This window comes from Diabrotica undecimpunctata, chromosome 4, assembly GCF_040954645.1.
Source record: "Diabrotica undecimpunctata isolate CICGRU chromosome 4, icDiaUnde3, whole genome shotgun sequence".
Classification (NCBI taxonomy): domain Eukaryota; kingdom Metazoa; phylum Arthropoda; class Insecta; order Coleoptera; family Chrysomelidae; genus Diabrotica; species Diabrotica undecimpunctata.
In genome coordinates, this window is record NC_092806.1 from 149665458 (window position 1) to 149692216 (window position 26759).

A 26759-nucleotide genomic window follows, 5' to 3' on the forward strand; every position below is an offset into this window, starting at 1 on the left:
TATCCAAAATCAAGAATCAGTGATCACTACCCAGCGGCTTTTTCGCATTCACTTTAATATTAGTAGGCGTGGAGCGGTTCCATCTCGCAACACAATCTTAAGATTGATAAAGAATTTTAGAACAATAAGCAGTGTCATGGAAAAAAGCAAAAAGTCCAAATAGAACAGTACAAACTCCTATAAACATACAGCGAGTGAGAGATGCCGTCGTGAGAAGCCCTACACGGTCCGCTCGAAAACATTCATTTGAGCTAAACATTAATCGGTAATCGTTTAGAAAAATGTTGCAAAAAGACCTAAAATTTCACCCCTACAAATTGCAGATTGTCCAGAAATTAATCGAAAGAGATGTTGAACAACGTGAGGATTTCGCTATGAGAATGCAAGTTTTTCGGAGGATTACTTAGGTCAACATCTTCGAATGAGCGACGAAGCTTATTTCCATTTGGACGGAACCGTTAATAAATAGAATTACAGGTACTGGGCTCGTGAAAAACCACGAAATCTTCAAGAGCGTTCCTTACATTCTCAAAAAGTCATTTACAGGACAGATTACTGTCCTGTACAGGACAGATTACAGATTACAGGGTCTGTTATTTACAGGACAGATTATCGTAAAGCAAATTGAGAACTCTTCCAAGAGCACATTAATATAAAACTCCCAGAGTTAGGCATTATATCAATACACAACCAACTTGACACAGGGATTTCCAAAATTGAGAAACTTCTCCAAGAAACCTCAGCCCTGGCTATCCCAAAAACAAGATATAATGCATATACTCCAACTTTACCACCCAAAATTATCGCACAAATCAAATCCAAACGTATAATGATCAGAGAGTATAAAAGATTCAGAGACCCCCTCATCAAGACAGAGTACAATAGGCTTTCGGCGGTTATAAGGTTGGAAGTGAACAGCTAAAGCAAAAACAGTGGATGCATGTAACAGCCAACCTTGACTACCGACATGGCGCTGTATTCTGGAATAAACTTAAAGTCCTAACGAAACAAAAAAGTCAGCCACGATCTCACCTCAAAGTTAGCAACATCATCCTCAACAATCCACAAGATAAGGCCAAAGCCTTCAAAAATACACTACAGGCTGCCCTCATTTCCGCTTATAACCCTAACTTCAGCGAAAGATCCTAAAGAGGCGCCAAACGGAGAGTGGAAGATATATTCTACTACCCTCAGGCACACGATGGGCCACATCCTCATCCGATGATGGCCCGTGTGACTGAGGACACCGTCAGGCAGATGTGTAATATTGGAAAAAAACACATCTCCTGGCCCTGATGGCATCCACAGAAGGTGCCTTAAAAATCATCCAGAGAATATTATCCCGTTGCTCACCAATATAATTATTGCATCTCTAACGCTGAGCTACTTTCCAATTCCATGATTCCCAAACAAGGGAAAAACCCTACCAACCCTGAATTGTACAAACCTATTTCTCTACTAAGCACCCAAGGTAAAGTCTATCTAAAGAGAATCCTTAAGAAAAAACTCGTAGAATTCCCAGTCGCTCACATTGCCATTCCAGATTACCAATTCGGATTTAGTGCTGAACATTTCACGCAAAATGCGTTGGTTGAAGAAACAACCTTCATTTCACAATCTCTTAACAAAAGGAACCACGTGATAAGCATATTCCTAGACGTCCAAAAGGCATTCGATCAGGTCAAAAACGCTGATCAAGAGCAGTTCCATTGTATGGCTGATAACCCCTGAAAGTACATCCTTGGCATGCTTGGCAAAACTCACCCAAATTCCTCTTGTGCGCTTCAGAAACATCGCCCACACAGGTATACCACCTTCTGACCCCCCCCCCCCCTACTCCTTAGTAGTCCACTACTTCTCCACTTGAATATCACTCAAAACGTTTCTTCCCGCCACTACCCCTAGAAAAAAAAAGGGGAGAAAAGGTATAAACCCAAGGAATGTGTGGTTTCAGCAGGATAGTACCACGGCACATACTGCCCATGCTTCAATGAATATTCTCTGCAACCTGTTCCCAGGACAACTCATTTCACGTTTCGGAGATTTGCCGTGGCCTCCAAGGTCTCCAGACCTGTCAGTTTGTGATTTTTTTTATATGGGGGTTTTTAAAGAGTCGTGTATATGCGAACAAGGATTTCATAAACAGGATCGAAAACTGCAATCGAACGTGATGGTCACTATCTTGTTGTCATTATTTTCCATACTTCATTAGATTGTGAACGGCATAATTTAAGCTTCATTTTGATGCTAATAAAATAGTATTTTCCTACAAATTTCTTGTGTACCATTTAGTTTAAAATCGTCTTCTTCGCAATTGTCACCCTGTATTACGCTCATAAGGCGTTTTTTTTTCAATTTGTCGACAAAATGTGATTTACAAAATTTTTCCAGCATAGCATTCAAATATAAACTTAGTTATACCCTATTAAAAAAAATTCACAAGTATAGTCGACACGTAATTTCGTGAGAAAATTTATAGGAACCAGAGGAGTAAAATACTACTAAAATGGCAACACTGTTAGAGTTACCACTACTTTATTGAACAGTAGCGTAGATATCTAATTTTTAATTAAATAAAAGTTTTTATTTTTATTTAAGAAAAAGTTTCATTTTCTATAAAGTTTAAATAAAAAATATTGGTGTTGTTAACTTCTGTGATATATCTAGGAAGTGATAACACTAATCGACTCGGCTAAATAGAACTTATTGTAAAATAACAATACCTATAAAAAATTGTTAATAAAAGTAATTATCACATACAATTAAATAAATTTTTTATGTACAAGTATTTTAGTATACAAACGTTTTAATAACACAACTGCTCATAAGTTTTAAAACTTATGATCACATTTTATCCCTGATAACTTAGTTATTGTAATAAAAAAATAAAGAATTAATTTTTTAAATTATATACAGCGTATTCTATTAACAACTTTGGTTTGACACCGTGGGAGAGAAGACTTAGTATCTCAATAATTTAAAAATGGGTAATAGGTCTAAAACTTTTATGAACATCTTTTTTATATATCTAGCAGGTATTTTATAATAACTTAACCTGTACTTTGATTATTTTAAATTAAATTATGTTGTATGTTTTTGTTCTATCATGAAGTGTATTTGTACTCTATTTTCAAAGATATATAAGCAAAACGAGAATTTGTACAATTACAATAAAAATAAAGGTTTCAACTAACACCTAGTTGGAAATAAGAACTTAATAATCTACTCATAATCACTGTTATCACTAGTATCAGTTGTATCTTCTATATTTATAGTTCATTTGGTTAATGCTGGTAAATATTTAACATAGTCATTTTCCACTGCGATTACATGTTTGATTACACTTTTCCAGTTGGTTGCTGTGATCTTTGTGACTTCTCTTCTAATTAACTGGAGAGCAGTAGACAAAAATTTAGGAGCCACGTTTCTTCTTCTTCTATTACCTTTAAGTTGTGTCCATATTAACTCTATTGGGTTCAATTTACAATAGTAAGGAGGAAGTAATTGTAATACTGGGCATACCAAGCACGGTATGTCCATTACTGCGAGTACAGTTATCAACAACATATTCCTTCTGGTACTGTCTACTGTCAACAACTTCCAACAATTCCTTTTTACTATATGATGCTTCAAAGTACAAATCTTTCTCAAACAAATTCTTGAATTTGTAATTTGTTTCAAGTAATATTTGGAATTTTCTCATTAATCTTGAATAATATGATACGTTGTCCATGATAATCACACTATATTTAGGTAATCTCGGAAGAAGAGGTTCCTTTAATATTTTTTTGTAGGTATTAATAATACATCATCGATCCATCTATTTTCTCCACCGCAGTGTAAAATTATAATTCTCTGTCCTGTCATGTAGGTAAGATGTTTCTCCTATAGTCTTGTAGCAGATTGCTTTGGACACTCTGATAAATATGTTTCTACAATTGCTTCTGATTTAGACAATTTAGAACACAATTCTTCATAAACATGTTTCAGCATATGTTTGGATGGTATCATCAGAGAGGTATTGAAAATGTCGCTTACATTTTACTACACGGCTTTGTAAAGATATTCCAATTGATTAGAGGGTTCCGCTGGCTCTTCAGCTGCAGAAGTTAGTTTTATAAAAACTAACTTCTGTTTTTTTCTTCAAAAAAAACATTAAACGTTTACATCTATGGTTCCTGAGTTGAACTTTTTTATACTTCATTTCCATCATATTGATAGCTGAAAGCATTATAATTGACGCTCGAACTTCTTGTGCGATATATATGTATATATATATATATATATATATATATATATATATATATAGATTTTTCAAACCATGATTCACAAATTGAACCCTCCTATCCTCATGATAATCTAGATTCACGTCTTTATTTTTTTTACAGATATTAATAATAAATCGTCGATGCATCCATTTTCTACACCGCAGTGTAAAATTATAATTCTGTCCTTTATTGGGCGGTAATGAATTAGAACACTTTTTGTTATTATTCGTCCAACTTTTTTCACGGTGTCATGAATACCATACCAGGTTTCATCCAAATAAACAATATTTCGTTTAAAAATATAGTTTAAAATAATATAAAATATTATACCTGCCTACCCAATTGTAAACCACTGGACGGTCAAAACGAAATTTATTGGGATAAACTACTTTATGGTTTCGGTTGCTCAGGCAAAAATTGTTATCTTACGCAAAGAATGCATCGATGATAACTTTATCTGAGCGACTGTACATATTTTACCAGGCTCATCTAAATGTAAATATCGATGAGAATATTAAAACTTTGTATTATTATACATCTTAGTCATTGATAATTTTGCAGTTAATAACTACTCCTGGTAGAGTACTTTTATTTTATTTTTTATTGTCTGCTTTTATTACAGATAAATATATTTTTACACAGTCTCACCGAAATACGAGGCGACTATACCTTTAATTTTATCACCCACTGCATTCATCAATACACACCACTGGTGGAAAAATCTTCATCTAATCTTTCAAACATCGCAAGAACTAGAAGAAGCAAGATATGGCACGCGCTAAACGGCCGTAACTAACATGATGGACTTGACATAAATGTCAATCAATCCGTTATTGAAACCCACCTGGCTGAAGATCTGATGTGATGGTTGCTTTTGTTACAACTAAGAACGAGGAAGTGCTATACAATTGGATTCCTGTGAGTTTATTATCGATCCATTCATATTAAGTGATTTTTTATTAAAGGAAATGAAGTAATGAAATTTATCAGCTTGTCATATGCTCCGATAATTTTTTTATTAATAAATTTGCTTTGAATGTTCTAAATTATTCGTATTATAATATAGATTATAGCATACTTGGGATCTTACAAACATTTTAGTGATATTTTTCAACTAGAGAAATATGTTTTCAATCATCGCTAATCCCCGTGTTAAATAAAAAGTAAATAGAATTATTTTTTGTTAAAGTTAACAAACAACTTAAAATAAACTAAATCATTAATCCTCATAATTTTAAATTTTATAACTAACAACGGCATCTTTTGTTACTCCGCCAAGAGCAAAAATTATCTAAAACGGTTCTAAGCAGTAAAACACCTATAATTCTAGACTTCCCATAACATTTAAATTATACACACAACTATTAACATTAAACAATTTTTGTCACTACAAACGGATGAGTACCCAAAGCATTTAATAGCTATAACAGTAACAGAGTCATATTATTCGAGTTCATTTCTCTTTAAATAGTTTTCAATGCTAAATACAAAAGATTTCTTCTCACAGTCTCGTTTTACTACCCTTTAATAAGTATACCAGACAGCGACAAAAAGTTATATATATATATATCTATAATCCATTTCCATCATATTGATAGCACATTATGTATGCAAATCCCTAAACTGTTGATACGGGTGACTCAATGAAAAATAGATATTTATCAACAAGTTTACAGAAGTATATAGGAAAACAATTTTAAATTGAGTATGACTACCAGGTATAAAGGTTGAAACAGAATAGAATACAATAGTTTTGAGGGTTACTAATCCCTAAATAAAGTTGCCAGTGTCGGAGTGATGGAGATTAACAGGTACTAATGAATTTGCAAGAAATGTAAGATGTTTATTTTATTGGTTATATATGAAATAATTTGTGGCCGTAACAGGGGCCGATTTGTAAAAAAATGAATATTATTTTAATCAAATTCCATTTCAGATTCACTGCTTTCTTCAGAATCTAAGGAATCTTCAACTCCAATGTTAATTATTACCGGTTCCAGCATTGCATCAGTCATATTATCCAAATTCCACATTTTATTTTCTTCCTTGTGAGCATGACTAACAGCATTTTTCCAATTTTCTGGAGTTACTTTTGATAAGCAATGTTCTAATAATTGTTGTAAGTCTTTTAATTTAAAAGTTTTGTTGTTGCGTCCGACTTCACTCTTTACTTGAGACCATATATTTTCTATCGGATTCAGATCAGAGTGGTATGGGGGTAAACGTAAAATACTTACATCACGGTTTAATGCCATTTCATCAATTACATATTTTTTATAAGCTGCTTTATGTTGCCTTACAATAGGTAATAATTCCTTTTTTGTCGAATTCTCCTTGTACTCAATTGAGTGTTTATCCAACCATTCGATTATCTCTCCTTTTTTCCATGCCGTTGTTGGCAATTTTTCTGCTAGTCTTGAATGGTAACTAGCATTATCCATGACTATGACAGAATTAAATTTGCTCAAGATATTCTTCAAAAACGTCAGCAGTCATTTCCTCGTGGTAATCTTTTGTTGATTTTGAGGCAAAACTTAATAATCCACCATTGACAAAACAGTATTCGTTTCCAATATGGGTTATTATGAGTCTGCGTCCTTTTCCAACGGGAATATTGTTTATTCCAGAAGATACACCTTCGATGAATGCCTGACGGGAACTTTCATATTTGTATCAACCCATAGATATGGTACAGTATAACCTTCATTTAGCCAAGTCTCGTCCAAATAAAAAATTGTTTTCCCTTCTTCTCGGAAATGAGTAAAAAAGAAGTTAAAATATTCTGGTACGCAGAAGACGCAATATTAATAGCCCAAGATGAAGATAGTCTGCAAAGACTGGTCCACAGATTTAACATAAGAGCAAAATAATTTAATATGACAATTTCATCTCAGAAAACTAAAACAACAGTAATCAGCAAATAACTAACCAGATTTAAAATAGAAATTGATCCGTATTGAACAAGTAATGGAACTAAAATACCTTGGAATTACATTGTCCAGCTATAGAGACCTGGACAAAGGTCTTAATAACAAATCATGAATGTGTTGCTTGTGTGAGTCCATTTCAAAAGGTGAAAGAAATAATAAGTTAGACTTACTCACAATCAATTTAATTTAACTAATCGGACGACCGGTTTCGCTTTCTATAATATGCAAAGCATCATCAGGTCACGATACAAAGTTAAAATGCTGAAAACAATAATCCCATATTAGGGTGTTGTCTAATAAAGATAAAAAAGCATAGGTAGGTGATATAAATTATATAAATTACAGTAATTATGCCAATATTACATGTCTGTGGTTTTATAAATGAATAAAAATATTAATAATAAAATGTTTAAGCAGACAAGGTAAGACCCACAAATTGGTAACATCGTCTATTAAACTGTAATGAATCAATAAATAAATAAACAACTAAATAAACATTACTTACATGCCGGTACTCTATTAATTGATGGTTGAAAGAACATGGTTCAAACTATCTTGGATTGTTGATTGGAGAATTCAGGTTAACTATTGTAATTGTTTAACGGTAAACTGGGAAGTTCTTGAGGAGACAGATTTTATCCAATGATGTAGAGATAGGTGGAATGTATTGTTTGTTTTATGAAAGTAATGTTCTATACCATTAATTTCTTTAAAGTTATTTAAGTTTATTCTAGAGATATATTTATGAAATGTGTGTTATTTATTGAGATTTTATGTTTTGTTCTGGAAGGTGACAGTTGTAAGACAATGAATAGGAATGGATGTACAGATTGTGTGGGTGTGCAATTGTATAATCATGTAGTTATCAAAATTTCTTTGATAAAGTTGTTGAAATATCTGGCAAATTACTGCAAAGTCCAGAGATTTTTATGTTAAAATTAAATTAAGACACTTTTACACACACAGAAACACACAGAAAACACTTTAAAAAACGGGGGACGAAACAAACATTTAATTTAAAATAAAAGGAGAGGATTTCAAAAGGACTACATTTCTTACTAGGAGACAATGAGTTTTTTATGTGCTGTATATCAGAATTTGAGAGGTAAACTTGACAAATGTAGGTTAAAGTGTGACAGTTCTTCTTCTATTTTAAATGCTGTAAGTTAAGTTATCCAGTTTATGAAGCAAGCTGATATTAATAAAAATCTAAAATTTTTTAATTTTAGATATCAAAGTAATTTGATGTGTTAATATTGGCATACTTTAACAAACTTTAAAAAATTGATTTCAATGTAACAATATAAATAATTGTAATACATATTCTATGATAACTAACTCAGCTTAGTCAAAGTTACAGAACAAACTTAAGTGATTATTTGTTAATTAAATTAAATTAAAATATGTACATTTGTATTGAAAATGTATAATGTATAACTGAATTACAAACTTTCTTTGAAAATAATTGTTGGTGTGATTCATCTGTCATGGTGTGTATAAGTATTTTTAAATATTTATTCCAATTCTGATATGTTAATATGGAAATGAAATAATAAGCTAATAAACCATTGTTGATAAAATTATTGATAAATTAAAGAAAATTAAAGAAATTGACTGAAATTAAGTATTCAAAGGTTAGTTGGTAATTTTAATATCTGACAGTTGGGACCGGAAATTGGTTATACCGACAGGTAAAAGGTTCTCTATTTAAACCGGTGTAAAGTAAAATTATTCTTATTTCAATTTTCCAATACCATGAAGAGGTATCATCACACCGACACGAACATTGGTGAGTTTGTACAATAATTTCTGTGACACTTTAACAATTTTAAATTTAAAACAGTTTATAGTTAAAATATAATATTTCTATTAGAAAATGTAGATTTGCTAATTATTAGGATTAACAAAATACTATTTAATTAATACTGCCAGTCTGAACGACTTAACCATGTTGTGTTGGGAACAATCAAACCACGTGTTAATTTGAAATTAAATATTTTGTAAAATGAGTGTATGTCGCAACTGGATGGGGTGCAATAATAATTTTGGGTTAAATAAGTTGAGGTACCATACCAGTTCAATACTGATGTTTTATATAGTTTTAGGAAAATGTAGTTTAAAGTAATATGTAAATGAATCCAGTGAACAAAAAACTTAATCAATGGGGACCGTATTTTAAACTTTATGTAGAAATTCAAATAATCCGAGGAGTATATCAAATGTATTTGAATGTATATGGGATACTGGAATAAAAAGTTTGACCATGATGTTGAAGCTAATTCCAGAAAATGTGCATGAAGACAATGGATACTGTATGGAAAACCTCATACAAAAGAAGATATTGGGTAATCAATTATATAAGTATATGGATTTTGGTGTGGAAAGCAGAAATGGAGTGAGATCAGGTAAAATTATTAATATTAAGTTTATATCAATACTGAGTATACAGGTGTGTACTCTAGTTCTAACTGTGCATTTAAAGTTTCAGCTGTGTGATTTTTTAGAGATTTTAATATTAAAATTAATATTAAAATCTCTAAAAAATCACACAGCTGAAACTTTAAATGCACAGTTAGAACTAGAGTACACACCTGTATACTCAGTATTGATATAAACTTAATATTAATAATTTTACCTGATCTCACTCCATTTCTGCTTTCCACACCAAAATCCATATACTTATATAATTGATTACCCAATATCTTCTTTTGTATGAGGTTTTCCATACAGTATCCATTGTCTTCATGCACATTTTCTGGAATTAGCTTCAACATCATGGTCAAACTTTTTATTCCAGTATCCCATATACATTCAAATACATTTGATATACTCCTCGGATTATTTGAATTTCTACATAAAGTTTAAAATACGGTCCCCATTGATTAAGTTTTTTGTTCACTGGATTCATTTACATATTACTTTAAACTACATTTTCCTAAAACTATATAAAACATCAGTATTGAACTGGTATGGTACCTCAACTTATTTAACCCAAAATTATTATTGCACCCCATCCAGTTGCGACATACACTCATTTTACAAAATATTTAATTTCAAATTAACACGTGGTTTGATTGTTCCCAACACAACATGGTTAAGTCGTTCAGACTGGCAGTATTAATTAAATAGTATTTTGTTAATCCTAATAATTAGCAAATCTACATTTTCTAATAGAAATATTATATTTTAACTATAAACTGTTTTAAATTTAAAATTGTTAAAGTGTCACAGAAATTATTGTACAAACTCACCAATGTTCGTGTCGGTGTGATGATACCTCTTCATGGTATTGGAAAATTGAAATAAGAATAATTTTACTTTACACCGGTTTAAATAGAGAACCTTTTACCTGTCGGTATAACCAATTTCCGGTCCCAACTGTCAGATATTAAAATTACCAACTAACCTTTGAATACTTAATTTCAGTCAATTTCTTTAATTTTCTTTAATTTATCAATAATTTTATCAACAATGGTTTATTAGCTTATTATTTCATTTCCATATTAACATATCAGAATTGGAATAAATATTTAAAAATACTTATACACACCATGACAGATGAATCACACCAACAATTATTTTCAAAGAAAGTTTGTAATTCAGTTATACATTATACATTTTCAATACAAATGTACATATTTTAATTTAATTTAATTAACAAATAATCACTTAAGTTTGTTCTGTAACTTTGACTAAGCTGAGTTAGTTATCATAGAATATGTATTACAATTATTTATATTGTTACATTGAAATCAATTTTTTAAAGTTTGTTAAAGTATGCCAATATTAACACATCAAATTACTTTGATATCTAAAATTAAAAAATTTTAGATTTTTATTAATATCAGCTTGCTTCATAAACTGGATAACTTAACTTACAGCATTTAAAATAGAAGAAGAACTGTCACACTTTAACCTACATTTGTCAAGTTTACCTCTCAAATTCTGATATACAGCACATAAAAAACTCATTGTCTCCTAGTAAGAAATGTAGTCCTTTTGAAATCCTCTCCTTTTATTTTAAATTAAATGTTTGTTTCGTCCCCCGTTTTTTAAAGTGTTTTCTGTGTGTTTCTGTGTGTGTAAAAGTGTCTTAATTTAATTTTAACATAAAAATCTCTGGACTTTGCAGTAATTTGCCAGATATTTCAACAACTTTATCAAAGAAATTTTGATAACTACATGATTATACAATTGCACACCCACACAATCTGTACATCCATTCCTATTCATTGTCTTACAACTGTCACCTTCCAGAACAAAACATAAAATCTCAATAAATAACACACATTTCATAAATATATCTCTAGAATAAACTTAAATAACTTTAAAGAAATTAATGGTATAGAACATTACTTTCATAAAACAAACAATACATTCCACCTATCTCTACATCATTGGATAAAATCTGTCTCCTCAAGAACTTCCCAGTTTACCGTTAAACAATTACAATAGTTAACCTGAATTCTCCAATCAACAATCCAAGATAGTTTGAACCATGTTCTTTCAACCATCAATTAATAGAGTACCGGCATGTAAGTAATGTTTATTTAGTTGTTTATTTATTTATTGATTCATTACAGTTTAATAGACGATGTTACCAATTTGTGGGTCTTACCTTGTCTGCTTAAACATTTTATTATTAATATTTTTATTCATTTATAAAACCACAGACATGTAATATTGGCATAATTACTGTAATTTATATAATTTATATCACCTACCTATGCTTTTTTATCTTTATTAGACAACACCCTAATATGGGATTATTGTTTTCAGCATTTTAACTTTGTATCGTGACCTGATGATGCTTTGCATATTATAGAAAGCGAAACCGGTCGTCCGATTAGTTAAATTAAATTGATTGTGAGTAAGTCTAACTTATTATTTCTTTCACCTTTTGTCTTAATAACACTCTATGGCGAAACACACATTAACACTGAGATGAAGTCAAAAATTTATAAAGCCAGTGTAAGACCAATAATGACATATGCCTCAGAAATAAGACCAAACACAGCTACAACGCAAATTCTACTGAAAAGGCAGAGATAAGAGTACTGAGAAGAATAACAGGAAATATACTGAGAGATCGAAAGAGAAGTAAAGACATTAGAAGAAAATGTGTAACGTACAGTGTATAAACGAATGGATGCCAAATAGAAAAAAAAATGGACTAACCACATAAGCAAAATGGAGGAGACATGTGTTGTCAAAGTAGCAAGAGATAAGTCACCAATTGGGAGAAGAAGTATCGGAAGACCGCGTAAAGATAGAGTGACAACTTTCGATAGAGATAATAATCCGCCAATGAAGAAGCAGAATTGCTTATAAAGAGGAAGAGGAAGCAAAAGACAAATCAGAGAATGAAAAAGAAAAGTATGTTTGAAGTGTGTAAACACTATTTATTTTCTAGCTGAGCGCTTTCGACTTACAATGCTATCTTCAGAGCTATTCTACAATATAACACTGGTAAAAATAACTAATTTAAAGTTTACAATGTTTTAATTACGTCAAGTTTTTAAAAGTATCACTACTATAAATAGGAGAGATCTCATTTTAGTAGATCATACACAACTTTTCCTTAAATTCATTTTTATATTCCATCTCGACCATTTGTTGGAGTTGAAGTAGCAAATAGAATGAGGGGCATCGAATACCCACGGTTCGTAGACTTACTACGGTTGCCTCTTCCGACTGGGGTGGGGATGCTTGAGTTACGTCACCAGAGTACACAAGAATACAAAACCCATTTATTCGCGATTGAAACTCAATGTAGAGGGCAGGTCGATTGCAGTGTTGATTGGTTGAAGGGGAAGAATTACGTCATGAGAGTACAGTTTCGGGCTTAATGTTCATTGGTTAGGCGGAAGAGGCAACCGTAGTAAGTCTACGAACCGTGTCGAATACCAGCCTTTGAAATGATTTCTTAAAGAAGGTGACAATTGACATATGTCATTCAAAAAAAATAAATATTATTAAATTGTCAAAAAATTGATGAATTGAACTTTATAATGAAATAAGAAATTTATCGAAGGCTATCTAAAATTAATTTTTATAAATCTTGGTCTGCATAATGAATAATATATTGAAAATTGACTGAAGGTCATAGTAAGTTCAATTGACAAGCTATCCCCAAAACAATTACTCAAATTATTTAAATATAAAGAAGAAACTAAATTATAATTTAGATTTGTAATTGTAAAATACACTTAAGTATGATACTCAACCAGTAGAAACAGGCCACATAATTATTGTAATGAGATAGATTAAACTAAAATACGACAGAAGGGAGATGAGTACAGAGAAGTCTTAAAAAAAGAATTTGTAGAACATTATCAACAAGAATATTCCGATATGAACACAATTAATAAAGAAATGCAACGAAAGCTCTTGAAAGCAGGACTGACTGTTGCAAAGAAAACGAAAAATAAAGAAAACCAAATAAGTGAAGGAACAAAACGGTTGATGGAAAAGAGACGCACATTTCTAAGCGAAGGAAAGCGAAACACCAATGGTTTTAAAGAATTGAATAAACAAATAAAGAAGGGAGTAAAAGAAGATTTAAGGATCTATAATGAAAACAAGGTAGAAAAAATAATAGAAAAGAATCGAGGCCTACAATGCTTAAGATCAAACTTAGGAAAGCCCATAATAATCTCATTGAAGGATAAAGATGGAAAAGAAATAAGAGAAAAGAACACAAAAACCCAGATAACACTGCAAAGGAAGACCTTAAGAGAAAGATAACGAATGTCAACTCAGAAATACTCCCTAACATAGGAGCCTTCGAAATAAAACAAGTCAGAGCACAACTAAAGAACAATAAGGCTCCGGGTCCAGATGGAATACTTGTAGAAATGTTGAAGGAGGGGATTGAAATTATTCTCGAAGAATTGAAAAAACTTTTCAACGAATGTCTTTACAGAGGAGAAGTCCCAGATGGTTGGAATGAAAGTTTGACAATACTTCTCTTCAAAAAGGGAGACAGGGGAGATCTCAAGAACTATAGGCCAATCTCCCTGCTGTCCCAAATGTACAAATTGTTTATGAGAGTAATAATTGAATACTAATAACTAATATGAAAGTAATAAACAGGTTAACGTCGAAGCTAGATAGCTATCAACCGGTAGAGCAGGCAGGATTCCGAAAAGGTTACAGTACAGCGGATCACCTTCTTAGAGTCAGAACTCTAATAGAGAAAGCCAACGAATATCACTTGAACTTATATATTGGCTTCGTTGATTATAGAAAGGCATTCGACTCCATAGAACTTTGGGCAATAGAGAGAGCTATGAACAACTGCAGGATAGACTCCCGATATAGAATGCTCATACACAATATTTACAAGAAAGCTACAATGAAAATACAAATTGATGCGAAAACCAAAGCTATAACAATCAACAGAGGAGTTCGCCAGGGAGATGTTATCTCACCAAAGCTATTCACACTTGGACTTGACAAGACGTGTTCAAAGATATTAACTGGGCCGATAAGGGAGTAAATGTTAATAGAAGAAAACTGAGTCATTTAATATACGCTGATAACATTGTAATATTCGCTACAAGTTTCGAAGAACTACAGACCATGATGACGCAACTATTTCAAGCTTCGGAAAAAGTAGGTCTTAAACGAACTTGGAAAAAACAAAAATAATGACAAATACACCGAACATTCCAGAAATAACATTGAACGACATAAATTTTAGAAACAGTAAGCGAACACATCTACCTGGGACAGATAATGAAAATTAACAAAGAAGATCAAACTGCCGAAATTACCGGAAGAATAAGGTTAGCGTGGGCAGGATTTGTAAAACTGAGTTGGATCTTGAAAAGCACTAAAATAGAACAGTATTTGAAAACCAGAATTTACGATCAGTGTATCCTCCCTATACTCACGTACGGTTTACAGACGTGGACACTCTACCAGTGGACCAAGTCTAATATGGATAAAATAGTAAAAGCACAAAGAGCGATGGAAAGATCAATGCTCGGGGTGAGGTTTACAGACAAAAAACAAACAAATGGATTAGAAGCAAAACCAAAGTAAAAGACGCAGGAGAACATGCTGCCAAATTAAAATGGAGCTTCGCAAGACACAATGCCCGACTGAAGGATAAGAGCTGGAACCACGAAATACAACAGTGGTTAGGAAAGAAAAGCAGAGGAAGACCACAAATGAGATGGGCTGATGATATTAAGAAGATCGGAGCACACAACTGGGACCAAGTGGCGCAAAATTAAAAAAAAATTGTGGCGCATTAAAAAATTGTATCTCTTGATTGAAATTGTAAGAATGTTAAGTAAAAATTCAAAAAATTTTCTTGTTTCAATGAAGAATAACTTGTTAAGTGATTGATTACAAATAAGATTTAAAAAATAGTTATTGAAATTTAAAAGAGTACATTAAATTTTATTTAAGATGGCATGAGGTCACTCTTTTTTCCCCTAAGTCTCCCACAATAATTAAAATTTTTTAAATAGATACGCTTAAGTATATAGCGTGTCTGTTCTTCACCCAGGAAATTGCTGCTACAACTGCTGTTTGCTTTTCGCCGAGTTTTTCTGTTCGTATAAAAAGTAACACTTTACGTCAATATTATTTATTTTCTTCTAATTTCACAAAGAGCATAGGGCATCCAGGAAGTTCCGTCATCCGCCTTGCATAAATTACCATTAAAATATTTCTTATCTTATAAAATTATTCAATTTCTTTATTAATTTCAGCGGTTTTCAGATTTTTAAGACGCATTTACTTTTATTTAGAAAGTCTAGGTAGGTATTAAATTTTCTATTAATCTTAGAACATAATTCAGCTAAATTAAGTCTAAGTCTTTAAGCTCTCTAAGAGAACTCACAATAATTTCCGAAACACGAGTCATGCTCCCCACTGTGACCCACGCTCATTTTTTATATTACAAGAAGACGTTATAAATAACGAAACAGAAGCCGTCTAATTAAATTGACAGGACCGGCGAGATCAAAATCTCTTGACCTAAAAAGAAAAAGAAGAAGAAGAGGAACAAAATACGCCGCTTCTTTAGTCATAACTCTCCGCTTTTGTTGTTTTAAACATTAATATTCATATGTATAATATACAGGGTGTCCAGTAATTAATAGATTAGGGATGATCGCAGACATCAGAATAAAGAATTTAAGTCAGACAAATTTGAGCAAATCGTTTCTCGGTTAAAGGTAAAACAGTTATTATACTGCTAACCGAGAAACATTCTGCTGAAATTCGTTGAGCTTAAATTCTTTATTATTAAGTAATTAGTCGGTACTAAGTAATTATTTTTAATTGTTATTAGTGACATATTTAAAATTTTCGTTATACCATCTAAAAATTCGGTGAAGGTACATTAAAATAATTATTTAGTTTTAGCAAGGTAATTGAATTCAACAAAACAGCTTACACTTTTTCCCCATGGATCTTACAAAAGTGTTTGACAGAGTAAGACTTCAACTTCTAAGATCTAAAAATATAGTCCTCGAGATAAGAGCAATCATAAAATAAATAACATTCAAAAAAATTCAAAAAAGCAATCCGCAATCATACGATATACATATACGGAAAGACCTTAATAGGAAAATAGAGATCGAAACCACGTTAAACGAGCAAATTATTGCTATAAAAGACGAATCGAACAAAGAACAAACGATCAAAAAAAAATATTTCAAAATCTCGAGAAAAAATATTTGAAGGCAGATTTAAGTTAATCAATAAAAACTCATGGATTATAGATGAGATCCTGAAGATGACGAATAAAAGAATAAAAGCCAAGTACGATTTAGACAGATATAAAGCGATTAATAGAACAATAAAAAGAAAAATCAGAAAAGCGAAGGAAAAAGAAGTAATAGCAAGTTTAGAAGAAATTGAGACTCTACAGATAAAATACGATAGTCACAATAACCATCGGAAAGTTACAGAACTCACAGGTGGACTAAGATGGAAACAAAAAGAAAATCTAACTGATTCTGACGAAAACATCATCTTGGATAAACACATCAAAATAAGAACAAGCAAAGAATACCTAGAGAAACTGTTTGAAGTCCAAAAAGGTAACATCGTTGTGCTAGAAAAGAAGGCAAATGGTGGACCAAAAATATTGCAGCAAGAAGTTTATTCTGCAATAAGATAGCTAAGACAGCTAAAGAGAACTAATTGAAGTAATGGACAACGAATTAATAGCAACAATAACAATGATACTAATCCATGAGAGACTTTAAAAGCTGTGTGAAAGTCAAATTTCCCACAACCAGTTCGGGTTCATAAATGCTGTTGGTACCAGAGAGGCTTTGTTTTTTATACAAGTCTTATTCTAGACATGCAGAGATGTCAATTGCGACGCATACGTATGTCAGGTTGATTAGGAGAAAGAGTTTGATACAGCACGCTATGATAATGCAATTACTAGAAGAAGTAGGAATTAATAACCAAAATCTAAAGATAATCAGAAATCTTTGTTGGGTACATACCTCCAATCTCAGAATTAAAGGTAAACACATCGCCTTCTTCTGTCTCTGTTTTCCTTACGAATGTGCTATAAGGCATTACTTCACGGGATGAGGATCTAGCTATTGCTTTCACTTCATATTGTTGAAGTCACTGCTTCTTTCCTTCTAATCGTCTCTTTTTTCGGCTTGTCTCCTTTCAATGCGGCAAAGTCCTAAAGGACTTCCATAGTGAATATGCTAATTGCATCCCATGCTACTTTCGATGAAAGTATTTCTTCTACAATGGTCTCTGGTCAAATTTTATGTTTGATAACTGCTTATAGACTATTGAGCAGCAAGTTGAAATGAGGACACACCAATAACGTGCTCCGCATCTTCACTGACCCCGAGACATGAGTCGAGATCCTTCAGACACTGGAGAAACGTCATGTTTAAAGCGATAAGGATATGATTAAAAGCCATATCTTAAGAGCATTTGCTTCAGATGGTAGTTGAGCTCGCCATGTGTGCAGTTCAGCCAAACATTCACCTGCGGTGTAAGACAATGCGTCCACCTGGTTGTTGTTGTGAAATATCACTGTAATTGCCAATAACACATGCTGTTTTGCCGTTTTTTTCTTCTAAGTTCATCTACGCACACTGTAGTTGTAGTTGACTTAGTTGACTATCTTCGCCGATAAAGGGTCTTCCTTTTTTCAGCTAGTACTCCAACGGGTAGCACCCCATCTATGACGTATATTGCGTCCTAAGATACTGTACGGAATATACTGGCAACACTTAAAGCGGTCAGACGATATGCTTATATAACCTTTCTCCGTGATTCTTGGGTTTCAAGAAAATCATCCCAACGGGATATTCCGCTGTTAATACTGAAGTGACTTCTGACGACAATAACGTCATTCTGCTTTGTTTCGGACCACCTACATTCTGCACTAGTTTCAACAAGGCTGTTATTACACTAAAATGTTCCACTTGCTGCTTAAAGCAAAGTCTGGCATTAATTGGCACTCTTAAGTACAGAAGGAATAGTTGTAATGTGATTTCATGTTTTTCCAAGGTTATTAAAATGCTCAGTGTTACGGTTTCCATCTGTGTCCACTAGTAATAAACACTGCCTCAGTTTTGTACTTAGCTAGTTTAAATTAACTTTGTTCATCCACTGGAAGATTCTATCGAAGATGATGTCGAACGTGAGGTTTATTTCCTCAAAGTGTTTTGCAATGATCACCACAGCCACATCATTGGCGTATGCCACGAGCCTAGCATCCCTTGGTAATTCTATCTTTAGCAACCCATCATAGATATTATTACATAAGAGGGGGGCTAGTACAGAGCCCTGTGATACTTCTCCAGTGATTTTATATTCCTTCGTGCTAGACTTTGTCACTATCCTCCTTAAATATGCCGATACCCTCATTTCGGTTGAAGCGTAAATAATGCAATTTCAGTTGACGGAGTTGAAAGCACTTTTGATGTCCAATGTGACCACCAGACAGAATATCTTTGTACCCCCGTCAGTTTGGTCCCTGCGATTGACTTGTTAGTTGTGTTAATGACAAGTTGTACATCTAGTATTGTTGAGCAGCGGTTTAACTGCTTTGATTCTTTAATAGACTATTCGTTCTAATATCTTGCCAGCTCTATCCTAGCCGCATCTAGCCAGATGTGTGTGTGTCCAGTTTTAGATGTCTTTTGGTACCTCTTCAGGACGTGGTGTGGTTCTTTGGTTCGCACTAGATATATCGTTGGGTACTGGTGATGTTTGGGTGGTGGTTGTTTCGATGGCCTGCAGAGAAGGTCGTCTTTAAAGGGTGGTTAGGGAATAAAGGACCTGGATGCTAAAAGGGTTCTCTTTTATAAAAGGGTTATCTTTAGAAATTTTATTTTTTTATTTAATATGAATGTGACTGAACTTAATATGTTAATGGATGTATATTGAGAGTTGAGTTATTTCGCGTTGAGGGTAGCTGTGTTTGTATTCTCTTTATGGATAGGTATAATTGTGCAGTGAACACTAACTTTATTTAATTAGTTAGTAGTTCGGTGATTACTTTACCTTTTCTTTTGTATTAGCCTATACCTATAACCTGCTGCATGGGTACATACTTTTTTTGCTGCATTTCTCAATTTAAATGCAGTTGAATTATTATTAGACGTCTCATTGGCTAATATATAATTAATTATGGGACACCCTGTAAATAAATGCGGCTTTATTATTTCACTAGAGGTATTATTTATAATTATTGTTGTTTATTAATTGGTAAACGAGAAGATGATCATGCTAAGAAGCTTATCTTATTCTTTAGATACTTTCGATAACTTTAATAACAGAATTAACATAATTTATAATTACTTTTTTATAATTAGTCGAATGTACTACTAAAGCGGCCGCTACTCTGTTAAGCCTTTTTCTAATTTTGTTAAGATGCAATAACTTATTTTCTTAAAACAGGTGTTTTAGAAAAACTTTATTTGTAGCTTTGTTACCAGTTATTTTGTCGATATGTAAATTGATAATCAAGTGAAAAGAAGAATTAAGCATTTTTTTATCAGTGTATTGTAAATTAAAATCTACTCAATAAATCTTGTAAATAGATTAATAAGGAAATATGACGATAAGTATATATGACAATAAGTAGATGTCAAAAAAGAACACACACAAAACAAGAGTAAAATATGTAAGCTGACGTAAGGAAAGCACATTAAAGATCATGGAATAAGCTAATAACAAATATAAAAAACGATATACGTGACATAAAATAAACGACGTGGCGTGTTATTGAGGAATGTGTTTCTGATTTAAGACAATGCTCGGCTCCCAGCGTCGGCAAGAGCTCAGCAAGGAATTCAATGTTTACAATGAGAAATTTTCCAAGATCCTCCCAAACCTCACACCTTTTAATTATCATCTATTTTAGAAACTAAAGGAATTCTTGGGTGGAAAGGAGTTTGGAAACCACGTAGAAGTCAAAGATGAAGTGATATCCTGATCGAAAAACTGATTCCACTGTACAATAAATACCTTGACAACCAAGGAAACTGCATTCAAAAATAGCCTAAGGTATTGATATCTTTTGTTTTTAATTTTATATGCCAAAACGTTCTTCATCAAATGCACATGGGAGACCAAATGTAGCAAATAAACCAATGCGATAACTTCTCAAACAAGAAAGAGACACTGAAAACCTACTAAGAATTGACAAAGACACATGGAAGCTGCACTATCATCAATTATGTACAGAAAAAGAAGTAAGTGAAAAACACAAACATGAAAAAAATTTAAATGCAACAACAGACTCAGATTACAGTGAAACTCCTTACAAAAGCGATCTGATAAAATTAAAAGAAGTGCAAGAGGTCCTAAAATAACCACATTCTATAAACGTTAAATCAATAAAATATGAAGGCTTAAAACTAGATTTTATAATCTTACACTTATTGAACGAATCTTGCAAACAGCAAATTAAAAACAATCGCTGACGTGTTGTTACTGGAAGAACAGAATGATTTCAGAAAGGCAGATCTTGCATCCATAAAAACGTAGAGAATACAATTTGGAAACTATGTGTTTAGATTTTCGGACTAGTACGGAGCAAAATATTATGCAAAAGAGAGGTTACCCTAGATATAAAATTGCCGTAATAAAAGTCCTATATAAAAATACCGTGATTAATATAAATACCGACAATATAAAATATAAAACTAAATTAGTCACAATCAGTAGAGGATTCAGATAAAGGGGCAGTCTATCATTCACTTTATTTAACATATATATTAATGATTATTACATTATCCATTCCAGAATACGAACAAAATTAGAACAAAGTATTGACAAAACATAGTTTGACTTTGGATGCGGTTTTGGAACAAGAGGGAGAATATAAGTCTTGGTTCAAAAAAGCCTGAATCAACAAAAAGATGTATACGCCTGCTGTAATGACTATGAAAAGCGTTCGACACTATCAAACATGACAAACTGATAGAACTATTACATCTTTCAGTACTTGATACTAAGGACATGCAGATTTACACATAATTATTAATTATTACATTTTTCTCTTATAAAAGTCCCTACGTGCTGAATGTGTTACTAAATGGCTATTTTTTATGTTAAAAATCACTATGCCGTTGATACAAAAAATAGGCAGCCAAAACTACCTATGTCAGTAACTTTTTACATACGAACAAACTATAGAGATATGCGTTAAAACTCATTAATGGCATTTAGTGACTTTTTCTAGAATAATAAACTACTGCTGTATTTGAATTGACATTTTTCTTTCCCAATTATTGATATGCAGTTAACGAGTGAACATTTGTTTAATTATTTCGCTAAAATAATATTCCTTGGTGACATTTCTTGTTAGATATTGTTATATTAACTTATATATTTTTTTATTTGTAAATAGTCAATTTGGTTTCAGTACCATAGATTATGCGTTGTCTTCTAGCGATTACTTGAATCTAGTTTGCAGAATATCGGTTTTCTATTTAGAATCTTTCCATAATTCCTTCAACTTCATGTTTACATCAAAAATTCCTTTTAGTCTCCCATAATAACTGTTGTTTCTTATGATTAATTGAAATGTAGTACTTCAAGCAGTTGTCCATATAAAACAGTTAAATTTACTCTTTGGATTTTAGCAAACAAACTACAGTAGATGATAATATGCAAACATTGAGAAGACATTAAGTTCTACTTTATATCGCTCTATGATAATAATTATCTGTTATATTAATTAGGTAAATAAATCAGAAATTTAAGAAAATGAAGCAATACAATAAATGAAAATGCAAACTTTCACTTTGTTTGCTGTGGACTACAACATGCAGTCAGTAATTAAGGTTCTTAAAAAAATTTGGGAAGGTTGATAGTGACGCTAATTTTTACATATATAATTAAAAACTGAAGAATTAAAAAAAAAACCGGATATTAACCTTTCAGTAGACGCAGCTTGTCTAGGAGACCGATGGGCTCGGTATCTTCTTTTGATAGGTAAATTTATCAACTGTGTTGCTAGAGCAAAGTTGATGCTCGAACTGTAAGTTTGGAATTTGTAAAACCGGTGCAGTGGACCTTTTGCATCTAGAAAAGTAATAGAATTTTGTAACATGTAAGTAATTGTTTTATAATAAAACTTTATTTTTCAGATATTATGGATTATGAAAAAGGGCAAAAAAGATTGTCAGCACATTTTGAAGAAGTTTCGACGGGTGATAAGTATGATGATGAAGAGAAATCGGGAGAAGAAGATCATGTAGAAGAAAACTTGTAGAGAAGCGATACGGAACAGGAAAATGATACTGAATGAATTAGATGATGAAACATATTTTGCCATTGGTCCATATTTTGGGCAAAAATAATAAAACAAAATGGGCTAAGCATATTGCCCCCAAGAACGTCAGAACTCGAAGTGAAACGATTGTTCTGCAGTTTTCGTGTTCAAAACAATATGTCAAACAAAAACCGATATTTTAAATATCTGGAACAATCTATTTGATACTGATATGTTGCAAATAATTGTTGATGGGACCAATACAAAAATAGAAGCAGAAAAGCAGAAGTTCAGTCGCGATCGAGATATATATCCAACAAACATTGATGAAATTGGTGCCCTTTTAGGTCTCTTATATCTTGCAGGTGTAAGAAAGGCATGGCACCTTAATACAATAGACTTGTGGAAAACGGACGGCACTGGTATACAGATTTTCCGACTCACAATGAACATCACGAGATTCCGAAATTTACTAAGGTACATGAGAAGTGATGATATCAATACAAGGTAGAATAGAGGTAGGTAGGATAGAGTTAGTTTGGATAAATTAGCGCCAATAAGAGATCTTATTACTAAGTGGAACGAAAATCAAAAAAAAATGTTTCTCTTATTCGCAATACGTAACCGTAGATGAAAAGTTAGAGACTTTAAAGGACGGTGCTCATTTCTCCATTACATACCAAGCAAACCCAATAGATACGGTATAAAAATATTTGTACTGTCTGATGCGAAGTTATTTTATACCAGCAACATGGAAGTTTACGTTGGCAAAAACCAAGTGGATGGTCCATACTATCTAGACACTAGTAACAAGTAGTGTTGCCCAAATGCAAGAACAAGACGAGACTTAGACAGTCTTGGTTTTGGTCTTGCGCCAATACACCTGGTCTTGGTCTTGGTCTTGATATTGCACTCCCGGTCTTGGTCTTGGTCTTGGTCTTGCAGCAAGAGTCTTGCAAGTCTTGCAGTTACCCATTAGCCTATTGCTGTTAATTAAACGTTACTTTAGATTTTAGAACAACATAACAGAGTAAGTACATTTTAAGCTTGAATTAACATAGCCATAATAAAGACTAACCAAATTAATAAATGTCTAAACAACTGATACCGGGTAGGGTTTGAAGCAACGATCAAAGCGATCCGTGCCTATGCTCTAACTAACTCAGCTATCTACCAGGGCCCATGTGAAGTCAATCTGTTTCTTAATACATGGTCTAAACAAAAAAAAAATGACATAAGCATGCCTGTATTTTAAAAAACATTATCTGCCTAGAAAGGGATTGATGGACATGATGGGTAAAAAATCCACATACATGTATCAAGGGTACAGATTTAGAATAGTTAAAAAAGCAATGGTAATCAAAGGAAGTTATTTTAAATTAAGGAGATCCTACTTCATAAACACATTAATTTACGAAAATAAAGTAGTAGATACATAATATATGTAATTGGTAATACGGTATAAAGTATATTTTTTTACATGTCTACTTTTTCTAGAGGTTATTAAAAAGCTTGTGATATCTCCACCGAATTTTGGTTTTTCGATAAGAAATATTTGTAATTCCTTTTTGTGAGAAGATATTAGATGCTTCCTTAAATCTGACGTGTTTCTGTTGATCATTCTTATTTCAACCTTTCTATGTAGGCACAATTTACACAAAGCAATTTGGGATGCATGAATTATTTTGAAAAACTCATCAAATTTGCTTTTAGGTCTTTTAGATCTATAACTCCGACGCTCACTACTCGGACTAGAACTATTTGAATCTTTGTCCCTCATGTCAAATTGTAAACATCCGGGAACAACGAGGATTAGATAAAAAACAATTATTACATTAAACTCAAAGGAAAGCTCAATTGGGAATAAAGTTAAGTGATATCGAAAAAGTAACTAATATACTACTAGTTGCTTTATGTTCGTTACTATCCAATACCCTAAGTATCAAATAACAAACCGAGAATTATATATCGTTACTTCATTATTCTAAATACTTCGGTATTTTATTTACAAGGTAGGCGACATTATATGTTATTAATTTGTCTCGGTACTTTTGAATATTAGCCGCGCTCTTTCAGCAAATTTTGTTTAACCGAATGATCTCATCGCACACTCAGCAGAAACAATTTACAGTCTTAGGCCGATAAGATTTATTTATTTAGATTCCTCCTGACTAAATTATAATGGGAAAGAAATTGAATTATTAAGTGGGTGTCCGTAACAATTATATTTTTTATTAGCTAGGGTGACATATTTTAAAAAATATCGATACGATATTGCTGTCAACGTCACAATGCAAGAATATTATTTTTATGATTGGAGGCCGGCTATTCTCAAAATATGGACAATTAATTTCAAAGCGAAGAAGTCGTCTGCTGGAAAAGAATGTACAAAATATTTTATTTTTACATTGTAATGATGACCTCTGAGCACGTCTCAAATGTGTTTTTTTAATGAATATTTTGATTCGATATGTATGTTTATGATATTGTTTGTAAGCATTGTTTAAGCATATACCCGAACTACTATACTCGCTAAAACCACACTCAGTCCTAACTGCAAGATGCAAGAGTCTCGCAGGCTTAGTCTTGTTCTTGCTTAAATCTTGCACGGTCAGTTTTGGTCTTGGACTTGCTAAAATTAGGCGGTCTTAATCTTGGTCTTGGTCTTGCAAAAACGCAAGAACAAGACCAAGACTGCAAGACCAAGACCGATTTTGGGCAACACTAGTAACAAGACAGTGGCGGAACGTGCCTGTCAACACCTCTACGGATCTAAGAGAAATGTGACCACCGACAATTGGTACACTAGCGTTGATCTTGGTATAAGCTTAAAGGAAAATGGTTTAACTCTCTTGGAAACCATAAGAGTAAATAGAAGAAAAATTCCTGTATATTTCTCTGACAATTAAGGACGACCTATTGGCCCTAGTACATTTGGGTTTGATTCAAGACGACGTTGATCCTGTAACTACAAAACCGGAAATCATATTAGCATTTATAACAGCACAAAGAGCGGTGTTGATACCGTAGATAAATAATTATGCACACAATATGATGTGGCACATTGTAGTAGAAGATAACCTATGATTTTTTTGTACAACCTTTTAAATATTACAGCAATACATTCCTTTGTTATTTACAATTGTAACATTCCAAATTCCACAAAGACTCGACTAGAAATTTTAACAAATTTAGCATTTAGCCTTATATACAACCACCAGAAAAATCGAAGCCAAAATATCTATATACTTAAGACAATAAGGATTCGACTAAAGGAGATCTGCCATTTGGTTGAAGATGTCGTACTAGTTCAAAGAACTCCAGGAGCAATTGGGGGGTGTGGTAACTGTGGATAGAAAAAGTATCGAAAAACGAAATATTTTTGGTCGATTTGTAAAAAGTATCTTTGTTTGGAACATGTAAATCCAATTTGCAATGACTATAACAATATTGCGGCCTAATTTTATTATGTTTTTTGCCATTTTTTATGATAAGTCGTAGTGAAATAATGTTTTATTTTTGTTTAAGACATTTCTTGAAGACTGATATGTTCTAATTTTAAATTAATTGTAATTTGTTTAGTAAAAAAGAGAATAAATCAAACTATTACAAAAATTGTGGACTATTTTTTGTGCTACGTAAATAAACATTTTAAATAAACAAATAATTGTCAATAATAAGAAATAATGTTAAAAAAACTACAAGCAATAGATTATTTTATTGAAATTTAAACAAAATGCATCCAGAGGACTATTTTTATGACCGGTGTAGTAGACCGTGTGCCACTAATGATACACAAAATTAAATTGCATCTACTGAAAAGTT